Source organism: Chiloscyllium plagiosum, chromosome 31, assembly GCF_004010195.1.
Source record: "Chiloscyllium plagiosum isolate BGI_BamShark_2017 chromosome 31, ASM401019v2, whole genome shotgun sequence".
NCBI lineage: Eukaryota > Metazoa > Chordata > Chondrichthyes > Orectolobiformes > Hemiscylliidae > Chiloscyllium > Chiloscyllium plagiosum.
The window spans coordinates 23,521,627-23,534,946 of NC_057740.1; positions in this window are offsets into that span (position 1 = coordinate 23,521,627).

The following is a 13,320-nucleotide window of genomic DNA, read 5'->3' on the forward strand; positions in this document are numbered from 1 at the left end:
CTTATCTATACTCATTACAATTTTATAAACTTCTATCCAGTCACCTGTCAAGACCCTTCAAGCTTTTACATATTTTAATCAAGTTGCCTCTTACTTTTCTAAACTCAACTGGATACAAATCCAGACTATCTACTCTTTCCTCATTCCCAAAATCTGTTGGTTGTATTATTAGTTGAATAAACCTTGAACGGTCTCCAACACATTTGCATTTTCTCAACACATTTGCACAGTACTCCATTTCCTCACCGAAGCTCTGTAAAATTGATGCCAAACCTCCCTAATATTTTATTGAATACTCTTTATGATAAAGGACAACATTCCATTAGCATTTCTAATTACTTGCTGTGCCTGCATACTAGCTATTGATGATTCATGCACAAGAACACCAGATCCCTCTTCACCTCAGAGTTCTGCAATCTCTCACCAATTAAAAATGTTTTATTTTTATTCTTCCAGTCAAAATGGACCACATCACATTTTCCACATTCTACTCCTTTTGACACATCATTGCTTGATCACTTAACCTATCTATACCTTTCAGTAACCTCCTTGTGTCCTCCTCACAGGTTACTTTCCCACTTATCTTAATGTTGTCAACAAATTTGGCAACCACATCTTCTGTTCCCTTCATCTAAGGTATTTATATAATTGACAAACTATTGAAGTCCCAGCATTGAGCCCTCAGGCGCAGCTTTTGTTACAGCTAACTAGCCTGAAAATGGCACAAGTACACTTGCTTTCTGCTCCCTGTTAAAAATCAGAAGTCACACGATACCAGGTTATAGTCAAACAAATTTATTTGAAATAAACTTTTTGAACTATAATCTGGTGTTGTTTGATTTCTGCATCCTTTTAGCCAACCAATCTTCTATCTATGCCTGTAAGCTAACCATGAACCACAATCTTTTATTTGCCACAGTAACCTTTGATGTGTCACCTCACTTTCTGGATGTCTAAGTACAGGACAATCAGTAGTTTCCCTTTATCCACAACACCTTCTCAAAGAACTCCAATAGTTAGATCAAACATGACTTTCCTTTCACAAAACCATGTTGATTCTGCCTCATTAACTTAAATTTATCCACATGCCATTTTATAACTTCTTTAATAATAGTTTCTAACATATGATAGATGTTAAGCTTATTGATCTGGAGTTTCCTGTCTTTGAATAAAAGAGATATATTTCTTATCTTCTAACCTAATGGGACTATTTCACAATCAAGAGGGTTTTGGAAAATTAAAGTAATGCATCGAATATCTCACTAGTCATTTATTTTAAGACCTAAAATTTGTGTCCAGGAAGCTGGGTCTGGCATGGTCTCCTTTAGCTGGCAACTTCTCTCCTCATCTGCACCATCTCCACCAGCACCTTGAGCTCTCCATCCTCAAAGCAGGGATCTGGCTTGCTGTTCTTCTAAGGTGGTTTCAGGCTGAGCACCACAGTTTGAAAGGGAGCTCTTGACTTGCAGCATCTTGAAGTGGTGTGCAGGTGGACATTAACTATCAAATATGTGAGATCTCGATAGTAGTGGCACTTCTGCCTCTGTGGTCATGTGATTCCTGACAAAATATATCCAATAACTCGGTTGCATAATGAGGTGAAAAGTAGAAGATTGTGTGAGAAATGTTGCCCTGGGCAGTGGGGGGTCGGATGCACAACACTCACTTGCGCCTCATATTAAATAGAAATATGAAAATTCAGCCCTAAGTTTGCCCCATGTCCTTTTTTGAATCTTTTCTATAATGCTGAGGCCCAATTTTGTTCAATAATCGTCCATTCGCAATGCCAATAAATTTTAACTTTTTTTTAACCATATTGCCTGAGAGAAAAGGAGGAGGGATATATAAAGCTGAGGCCAACAATAAGCTAATCAGAAACATCAGGAATATAAAAGGTGTACACAATGAAGATAATAGCTAATGTGGAAGAGTTTCCACATCAGCAATTGGAAAGTCATTTTTTCTCATTTTCTCCAACAGTTTGCTTTCTGTTCTTATGAAAATCTTTGTTTCTTTTGGGATCTAAATTCCTGAGCAATGGTTGTGTTTTGATATGTCTCTGAGCTGCCACTTCTACTTATAAGATCGTGGATAATGGTAGTTAATTGAGACGAATGAATGATTGGAAGAATGGATACAATGTTCGGCATGTCCATGCCAAGCATACAGGCAAAGGAACTTTCCAACAGTGACTACAGTTGATGGTCATCAGCAAGACCTCTATTTGATATTGTATTATCAAATGATGATAAAGAGGTGTTGTCACTACTTCTGGGACAGGAGCTCCCAGGTTGCAGTCCCACGTTGGGATTTATTGAAAAATGGATTTGTACTGTGGCCAAAGGAGTTGTCTGTCACCCTGTAAATTCTTCTAATATGCCTGACGGCAAGGGGTAAGAGAGGGAGAGTTTTCTGGTCAGCCATCTCACAAGACTTTGCTCATAAGTGTGGGCCAATCCAAACAGAAGTCTACAGCTTAACCCTTGGAAGAGAGGATGCCTGAAGCAAATTGAAATATCATGGAGAGATACACAGCTAAGATAATCTCAAAATATGTAACATTTACTTTCATGTCTAATATAACATCTGAGAAGTTGCAGTATTATTATCATGAATGCACATAATACTATGCGCTATAAGCACAAAATAGGTTCAAGGTAAATTGAAAACTTCCTTTATCCACTTAAGCCAATGCAAAAGAAAATTATAATCTTTACAGAATGGATGCCCAGTTCGATATTATCCTGTTTCATGTTACAGTTGAGTGTCCTCAGTGGAGATTACTAGATACACTAGTAATGTCAGGTTAGTATGTTCTACACAAGAACTGACAGGCACTGTTTCACAGCCTACTAACCAGGTGATGTCCTTTCTTGATCATTCCCCCACACAACACAGTGCAGAACACTGGTTGGATAACATGAATTAAACAGAATTCCACGATATGAGTCAAAAGCAAGGTGCAGCTCTTAAAGCAAGAAATACTTAAATATTTAATGACATACAAAATACAAAAGATAATCTCTTTCTCTGTTTTTGTGTGTCTGTATGGGCCAAATCTTTGTCAGGACTCATGTAATTGTGTTGTGCTTTCCTATGAATATGTTGCAGATTTGAGAGTAGGTTTTCTAATTCTTTCACGAACTCTCAATCCTAGTGCATTTTTAATGGGTTTCCAAAACCCTACACCACCAAACAAAAACAGTGTACAGGAAAGCAATCTGATTCTCATCCCCAGTTAAAACCGGGTGGGGTAGGCAGCTGTGCATTTTGCAAAAAAAACAGAGGAAACCTTTGGAAATGCAGAGAAAAATTGGACTTCATCCAAAAGCAAGCAATGTGTGCCCATTCACATAATGAAAGACACCACCCCACACAGACAAACTGTAAGCCCATAAAATCCATTATAAGCTTATCTCAAATAGAAGCATCAATAATCTTTGCCCCAAGAATATTGATTATATCGGCAGGGAAAGTGCACAATTGTTTTTTTTTTGCCCTCTTCCTTTGGTTTGTCTTAATAACCTGCATAATACATTTATTCATATTTCTTAATGATGCTTTATAATTCTTCAATGTTCTTTGGTTCACTTTTGTATTTTCCATTTATCAGAAAAGGTGGTCAGTGTGTATGTGTGTTATGAACATTAAAACCAATGATAAGGCCCACGCAGTGTGTTTGGCACGGACAGAGTTAGCACATTGTACAGGTATGACATTAGCGTGCCATACAGCAACATTTCCATCCCCTTGACTGAGCACTGCTGGCAACCATGACAAGCTGCCTGGCTTTGTGTCTGTACTAAACAAGACAAGGCAGGAGTACTGTGAGCCTTTAAACTGTGGCTTGGGGCAAAACACAAAAGGCATGGCAAGGCAGGAATGTTGCAGGCATTAAAGTCAGACACAAAATCAGTGAATGCCATGAGAGTGGCATGGTGGCTCAATGGTTAGCACTGCTGCCTCATAGCACCATGGACCCGGTTCAGTTCCAGCCCTGGGTGACTGTTTGGAGTTTACATGTTTCTCCCAGTGTCTGCGTGGGTTTCCTCCGCTGCTCCAGTTCCCCTGACAGTCCAAAGATGTACAGGTTAGGTGAATTAGCCTTGCTAAATTTCCCATAGTGATCAGGTTAGGTGCATAAGCCACGGAAAATGCAGGGTCATACGGATAGGTTCGGGGGATGGGTCTGAGTGGGATGCTCTTTGGAGGGTTGGTGTGGATTTGTTGGGCCAAGCAGCCTGTTTCCACATTGTGAAGATTCTGTGAACAATGTGGAAGAGCAAGAGAAGATCTTTGAGAAGCTTCCTGCTCCGAGCCATGAACTGGATGCCAGTCTCCGAAAGAAAGTGTCCGGGCAGCAGCATTGCAATGAGAGGTGTGCTTCATAATGCAGGTTAAAGGGTAGAAAGATACTGAATATGGATCAGAGCAGTGCTTTCATGATGTAGTGAGCCTGGTACAAGTCATATGGCAGGGTCTGTGGACGTGGTGTGTGTGATATACTGCCCTGGGGTGTGCCTTGAGGTGTTGGTGCCTGTCATTCAAGATGGAGCTGCTTAGGAGTAAACAGTGAGCTGGACTCGCCAGGTAACTGCTCTGACTTTCATGTTAGGAGTTCTCAATGTCTAGTTTCTATCTGGCAGTTGGGAGAATAGAAAACTGGATATTAATAAGATGAGATACAGTAGGAATGGGAGCATTAATGAGTGATAATCTAAGAATTTCACATTGCCATTCAATGCTTGGCTGTAAAATGGGAATTTTCTGCCCTCAATGTTGTGAAGGCCTTCACTGAACATATCTCTTGATTTCCTGAACTTTCTTGTCATGGCCTATTTTAGTTAGGGCTGGGAAGACTCTGCCCAGTGGATCATTTTAAGGTGTGTGAGTTCAAAGCTTCTAAGAGAAAAAAAACCAGAAGACTGGCAGCACTCTCACAAGGAATCCCAGCAAAATTGACTTTGCTTTGTGGAATAATGATTCATGAATGTTAACTTTGTAGCCCTCTTAAGTTTTGTTCTGTATACAGTTCTGTGAGAGACCATTTCAATATGGGATACCAAGAGGAACTGTGAGAGCCTGTGGCAGAGAGAAGTTTCTCAACCAGAGGAGAGAAAATAAAGTTGGTACTGTGCTGTACTGAACCAGACCACAAAACGTCAAGGCCTACAATGCCTTAAAAGCAAAACGAAGCAGGCTTCACTCCCTCCCTGAAACTGTTCTGCTGTACTTACTATCTTCTACTATTCAACTGCAGAGGCCATCTTAGCTGCTGAATCTGACTTAAAAGCCTTCACAAAAGAAAGAGTAATTATGAAGCAAGTAGCAGGTCCAAACCAATAGCAGACTGATCTCACTTTCACCTTTTAAGTATCTTTCATTCACTTCTGATTTTACTGTTTGGATCCATATTTTATACTAATTGACTTATTAGCATTCAACGTGATTGGATAATAAGCTGACTTCAATTGTTTTAATCTAAGACTGCTGGTTATTTTTGATTTGCAATATTCAAAAAACTGAAAAGAGACTAAACAAATTGTAGAAATCCATGGTTCACAGCCCATTCTGCAGGCTGTTAAAGTCATGACACACATTAGAGGCTAAATTATTTTTTAAAAATGCAAAATAGATAATAAATGGTTGGTAAAAGTTCAAAGATGGAACAAACCTTTTGTAATACAAATAATGACTTAATTCCTTGAGATGTGTTTTGGTATATCCAATTTATGTTGCCTAATTTCTTAACTTAATTTCCTTAATTAACTTAGTTACCTAATTTCCAAAATGGCACTGACACGGGGAGGTAGGTTCAGCTTGTTGGAGCCTGTCTGCTCCAGGCCAATGGCATCATTTTGCCAATGTACTTTACGTCTTTTTCTTTTCCTTCTTCCTTCCTTCTATGTCTTCAAGGCTGAAGTGGGGTCGGCTACCATGTTGGCGGCATGGATTGGGACTCCTAGTGGGTGTGGTGGTGCCTGGAGTCTGGACCCTGGTGGCGGTAGGCCTGAGCCTAGACTCTTGGTGGCAGTAGGCCTCGAGTCTGGACTCCCTGTGGTGGTAGACCTGAGCCTGGACTTTCGGTGGCAGTAAGCCTGAGCCTGGACTCTCGGTGGCAGTAGGCCTGAACTTGGATTCTTAGCTACAGTAGGCCTGAGCTTGCACTCTTGGCAGTAAGCCTGAGCCTGGACTCACGGTGGCAGTAGGCCTGGAGCTTGGACTGCCAGCAGTGGTAAGCCCGGAGCCTGGAATCCTGGCAGCAGTAGGCTCTGATCCTGGATTCTTGGTGGTGCCAACGAGGCGGTGGCTGTGATAGCAGAGCCAGAATCTTCTGGAGCATCTGCTTCATTGTTGCTTTTCTCAGAATGGGAGTTGTTGAGGACCAGAACATATTGCAGAGACCTCGCAGAAACCCTAGCGCAGTGTTTGAGACCCCAATATGAACAGAAGATGAACTCTGTTACTCTGTTAAGTAATTTCTTTTTATCCTTATTTTCTCACAAAATGGAACCAGATTGTGGCAACAAAACACTTTTCACTGTATCTTCCAAGACATATGTGAGAATAAATCCTTTATTCATTTATTCAATTTGTCTAATACGTTTTTTAAAAAAATTAGTTGTTATACGGTCACTGAGATTACCTTACGATAATGTAAACCAATTCTGAATACGGCAAAACTATCGGAAGTTTATAATTCATATGAACAATGAGAGTGATTTTTGTAGGAAAATGTGGGGGCAGTCACAAGGGAACATTTTCTGCTTTTGTGTTCTCAATGAGCATTTCAGTGAAGTGTTTCTCTATCAGTATACTGGATGTGAGGATGACACAAAGCTTTCTGATTTTCTGTCCATTACTTTAAACAGATGGAAAATCAGACAGACTGAATGACAAACTCGACCAGCTTAATATTCCAGTAGGGATTCCTGCCCATAATGTTCTGCACGATGAATCCAAAAAGCAGAGTTTTTATCATAAAGTCATAGAGTCTATAATGTGTATATAGAAGTTAACATTCACAGCCATTTATTGGTGTTTGTAATGTGGATGTATTCCTGTCAGGTCTCTTTAGTTTAAAAATCTCAGTGTCAACTCTCCCAGAGTAGATCGAAGCCATCCAGTTCAGAATGATATGAGATGCAGTTGCTGACATTATGCTGATTTGCCTAATCAAAACCAGATGATACAATTGTTGTCAGTGCACTGAGGCCAAATAGGGAAAAAAATCAGCCAGGTTCATACGGCTGTTGCTTGCTATAGCATGCCCTCAGCTGGAAACTGCAGGTGTGTACATTGGGGAAGACAGGAGTGCATTTGGATTGGATGCAAAAAGGCTGTCAACACTAATTCGGGAGCTCACACCTAATCCATTGGGTTACGTACCAGAAGACAACACCATTGGGACCCACATGCCACAATGAGTTAGTGTATTTAGGAGAGGACAAGAAAGCAGATGAAACCATACAGTACAATACACAGTAAGAATCCTATTTTGGAATTTCATTACCTGCAGTAACATTTTTAATTCTTTCTTTCCCAGCTTGATTTATAAACAGTAACAATGACAACAGGAAAACTGACATGCTAAAATCTTTTCACACTATCAGATCATTTTCACTGCGGCAGACGACAGGGGCTGCTGGTGTTGAAGCTGATTAGATGCTTATTCTATCAAGCCACGCTTGATTGTGTAAATGGTAATGGATCAAGTTCGAGAAAGCAGGAGGAGGTAGATAAGACTGGGGAGTGATAATCATCACCATAGTGAAGTGTGTCCTGAAAGTGCACTTCTCCTCAAATCTGTGGTGCGATATAGATTTTTGGATTGGAGATGACCGGTGCGGAGAGGGGCCTGAGAAGCTCGGGTTAGGGCTTGACGATTGATTGGATTCATCTCTGATCTGCAGCGCCATTGGCTTTCTCTGTACATGTCTGCACATTATGCCAGAAATCTATAAGGAAGCTATGCTCATCCAAGAAAGTAAATTAAATACTGTATTATGAAACAGTCTTGGCGCACAGGTCTAAGCCTATTTATCTTGATCTAAAATGCCTTTGCTGACTCTCCCTCTCAGTGAAGTGGGCTCATGAATAGCTTCTTGACTAGAAAATGGGATAGTGCACAAATCAACGACTGACATGAGTTGCATGTATAGACAATGATATCTGCATTAAGCAAGGATTCCTTTCTTTCGATTTTGGAAGATTTATTTAATAAGGTTAACATTGTAGAAAATAAACAACTCATAGTATCCTTGATGACTGCAGAGCACTAATGCGACAGTGAAAAGCAGCTTTAATATTTTATGTTCATAGGCATTTCACAGGTTGCAAAAAATATTTTAATGTCTTGGCCACATTTTACAGAATGAAACAAAGTACAAAGTTAAAATAATGATACTAAATCATTTAACTGAATATTGTTCACCTTTATTTTATTATTTTGTGCATTTCTGTTTTTGGTCTTCAAGGTTTTAAATTTACTTAAAGACATCAGTATAGCTCCAGTTACTCACAACAGATAATTCAAATAATACAAGCTGTAAAAGCACACCATAGCTTTCGAGATGAAAGTAATATTGAAGTTCAATGTGGAGGATAAATTGAGAAACTAAGATTATTCCACGGTGAATAGATCTTCAATAAACTCCTGTGGGCTGTGGAGGTCATCATCCTTGTGGAATGATCTGCCTTTGTCAGTTTCTCCATTGCATGTCTTCTGTTTGTTTAGCATAGCAAAGATTAAAATTTCCATGAATAGAGCAAAATCTATTGCAAAAAATTACATATTGTCCACATTCCTGTTAATTAAACACTTAGAGTAACACATGGCTACAAACTCTGATTCGACATTTCCCCTGGTTCACAGTCCAAGTTGCACTGACCAGGTGCTCATGCTGCTGTGGTGCACTGACCTCTGTTGAAATATGGAGATTGCCTCCAATTCAGAAACTTTTGTCTTTGGACTGTTTCCCATGTCAATGACCAACAACAACTTGTACAATGCCTTTTTAATAATGAAATGTCCAGAGATGCTTCACTGAGCACTAAAGAACAAAATACGGCACAGAGCTCCATGAGCAGATATTCGGACAGATGACCAAAAGCCCAGTTAAAGAGGAATATTTTAAGGAGTGCCTTGAGGGAAGAAAGCAAGGTCAACAGGGGCTGAGAGGTCGACAGACGGAATTGTAAGTTAGATTGCCAACTTTGGCTGAAGCCATTGCAGCAGTTTTTTTTTACCCAAAAATTATGCCATTGTTGATTGCCTGTCAATTCAACCCATGCGTAATCACGGAGGTGCCAACACCACCGTTTGCACCCACATCTCCTCTTGTGGGCGGCACGGTGGCACAGTGGTTAGCACTGCTGCCTCGCAGCGCCAGAGACCCGGGTTCAATTCCCGCCTCAGGCGACTGACTGTGTGGAGTTTGCACGTTCTCCCGTGTCTGCGTGGGTTTCCTCCGGGTGCTCCGGTTTCCTCCCACCATCCAAAGATGTGCAGGGTCAGGTGAATTGGCCATACTAAATTGCCTGTAGTGTTAGGTAAGGGGTTAATGTAGGGGTATGGGTGGGTTTCACTTCGGCGGATCGGTGTGGACTTGTTGGGCCGAAGGGCCTGTTTCCACACTGTAATCTAATCTAATCTAATCTTACTATTATTGATCTGCCACAGCTCACTCCTGTTTACTTCCTCGAGGCTCAGTATTGACAATAAAAAAAGCAATGGTACTCATGACTGTGGTATGCATACTTCTGGTGTGCCACATGTCCACTTTGCTCATGTGGATCAGTACCAGATTATGTGATAACATTTCTTGTCAGCATGATGTTGGCCAGAAAATATGCTCCCAATGTAACAAAATCACCATTTTGGAGGGACTAAGTGTCTGAGTGAGCTCCTGAATGAAGCTTGTGACTAATTTACTTAAAATTAAGAATCACACAACACCAGGTTATTGTCCGACAGGTTTATTTGGAAGTACAGGCTTTCGGAATGCTGTCCTTTGTCAGGTAGCCAGCGTTCTGAAAGCTTGTATTTCCAAATAAACCTGTTGCATGATAACCTGGTGTTGTCTGATTTTTAACTTTATTCACCCCAATCCAACACAAGCACCTCCACATCATGATTTGCTTATGATATTGTTTAAAAAAGATAGTCCTGGAATACTTTCTTTGGCCACTGGGAGATTGATGTCAATTCTAGAAGATACCAGGGCATTCTGGGAGATGCCAGAGCATTCTGGGAGAGTTGGCAACCCATAGCATGGGGCTGAGGCAAACAAAGATACAGCCACTAATGATGAAGCATTTAAAACCGGAGATTCACAGGAGGCCTGCACTCACAAGAATGGAGGATAAACATTCATTTACATGAAATTTGCAGCTTAAAAATATTCCATTTGCTGGATCAAAGTTTCCTACAAAAGTTTAATCATTTCCACAATGGAGACTGGAACACAATGATATAATAATTGACTGATAAGTATTATTTTTATCACCATGGATTTGTAACCTGGCTGTTTATATCATGAACTAAGAAAGGTTGAAAAATAATAAATAGATTGAGATTCTTATTTTATAACTGATTTGAATTATACCACAAATAAAATTTTCTTTGGGCAAATTGTTTAAAAATTCCACCTGGTCTCAGATGGCATTATTTATAGTAAATTGGATGATTCAGATATTGATATACTTTGTAAGGATGGGTATAATATTTTATGCGGTAATGTATCCGATCTAAACTTTTAGCTAGATATGCAGATCTTTAAATTCACTGTTTAACTTGTTAATGCAGGTAATGTCAATTAGAGTTTAATTGTTCCAGTTGCAGTTCAGAACATAGTATGAACTGCCTGATTTTGTTAAGCTCTAATTTTATTTGGGTAGAGTTTCAGGTCATTTCCACCAGATATGGCTGGAGCGATATAGGTTACTGAACAATGGAAGGATTCATTTTGCTCAAAAAACTCATGCCCCCAATTTTCTCACCAACTTACTGAGACAGTCCGACTGACAGATTTAAGGTAACTGCTTCATTAAGGTTCCAGAATGCAAATGAAAGCATAAACTGGGTCAAATGGCCTCCTACCATGCTGTAATGACTCTAATTTTCTCATTGATCTGCAGTGCAATGAATCAAAATTTAATTTTTTTTTGTGTTGTCATTGCAATAATAAAAGTGTTGTTTAGGGTTCATGTAGCACATCTCTATCTCTGAGTCAAGAGGCTGGGTTCAAATTCCTCCTTCCCATTACTGATGAGGTTGACTAAAAATACCAGAAAGTACTTTTATAGTATTGCATTCATTAGGTTTTTTTTCAACATTTCTGAAACTTTTCTTGTGATGAATTTATTGAATTTCTATTACAACCAGGCAAGGGGAGAGTTGGGCTTCCCTCTTTGTCAGTCACAACAAATACTGTATTTATTTTTTAGCACATATCTATCACACTTCAGTTAAAATTTAATTATAATTAACTATATCCAAATGAAGGAGACAAGTTACAAGTTTTATTAAGTGAAGGGAAGAGGAATTTTATTACATGATATCCCTTTAAAAAAGTCATCAAACATGTCTACAAATATAAGTTAAAGGCTTAAGAATGTAGGAAAGAGTATCTGGTACAAGCAGAAAGGAAAAGGCATTTTGCTTTGAGATATGTGAGTTTTGAAAATGATGGGATTTCTGACAGTTTAGGCGTTGTTTTAATTGTTCAGCTGTTGTTGCTATCATCAACTTCTCAGTGGACGGTTGTTTCAATGGGCACTGACTTCAAGGTTCGGTGAAAGAGAGGGAGGTTTCCACTTTCTTGGTGTTATCAATTCATATTTATTTTTTACCCTCTCTGATCTACAGTTTAAAGCAGCTGTTGAAATATAGTTCAGTATACTTTCCAAAGTCTAGTTCCATTTTTCTTTCCATGCTGCCTGACCTGCCGTCACCATTCATCCTCTTGTGTAACTTCAAGAATGATGTGAAACAATCAGGAGATACTGATCTGAGTTTTAATGCTTTTTGTAAAGGTGTTAATTTTAAGCTCAGTGATTCTTTTTATTGATAGTTTCATGAAATTGGCTTAACCTGACCAGGTGACCACAGCAGCTATTTTAGGTCATGTTTATCCTTTTTAAAACCACTTTTAGTCCATGAAAGTTCTTAGGTCGACAATCAGAGCAGTTGTGTGTGGGATAGACCATTGTTACTATGATCCTAACAAATTATCTTAAGTTGCTTTTAAATGTTCTCCCAGATAAATGCGAGGTGCTGCATTTTAGGAAAGCAAATCTTAGCAGGACTTATACACTTAATGGTAAGGTCCTAGACAGTGTTGCTGAACAAAGAGACCTTGGAGTGCAGGTTCATAGCTCCTTGAAAGTGGAGTTGCAGGTAGATAGGATAGTGAAGAAGGCGTTTGGTATGCTTTCCTTTATTGGTCAGAGTATTGAGTACAGGAGTTGGGAGGTTATGTTGTGGCTGTACAGGACATTGTTTAGGCCACTGTTGAAGTATTGCATGCAATGCAATGGGCAGCACGGTGGCACAGTGGTTAGCACTGTTGTCTCACAGCGCCAGAGACCCGGATTCAATTCCTGCCTCAGGCGACTGATTGTGTGGAGTTTGCACATTCTCCCTGTGTCTGCATGGGTTTCCTCTGGGTGCTCTGGTTTCCTCCCACAGTCCAAAAATGTGCAGATTAGGTGAATTGACCAGGCTAAATTGCCTGTAGTGTTAGGTGAAGGGGTAAATGTAGGGGAATGGGTCTGGGAGGGTTGTGCTTCAGCGGGTCAGTGTAGACTTGTTGGGCCAAAGGGCCTGTTTCCACACTGTAAGTAATCTAATCTCTCAGCAGCAGAACTTCTCTAACTGTGAAACCTTCTGGTCTCCTTCCTATCGGAAAGATGTTGTGAAACTTGAAAGGGTTCAAAAAAGATTTACAAGGATGTTGCCAGGGTTGGAGGATTTGAGCTATAGGGAGAGGCTGAACAGGCTGGGGCTGTTTTCCCTGGAGCGTCGGAGGCTGAGGGGTGACCTTATAGAGGTTTACAAAATTATGAGGGCATGGATAGGATAAATAGACAAAGTCTTTTCCCTGGGATTGGGGAGTCCAGAACTAGAGGGTATAGGTTTAGGGTGAGAGGGGAAAGATATAAAAGGGACCTAAGGGACAACTTTTTCACGCAGAGGGTGGTACATGTATGGAATGAGCTGCCAGAGAAAGTGGTGGAGGCTGGTACAATTGCAACATTTAAAAGGCACCTGGATGGGTGTATGAATAGGAATGGTTTGGAGGGATATGGGCCGGGTGC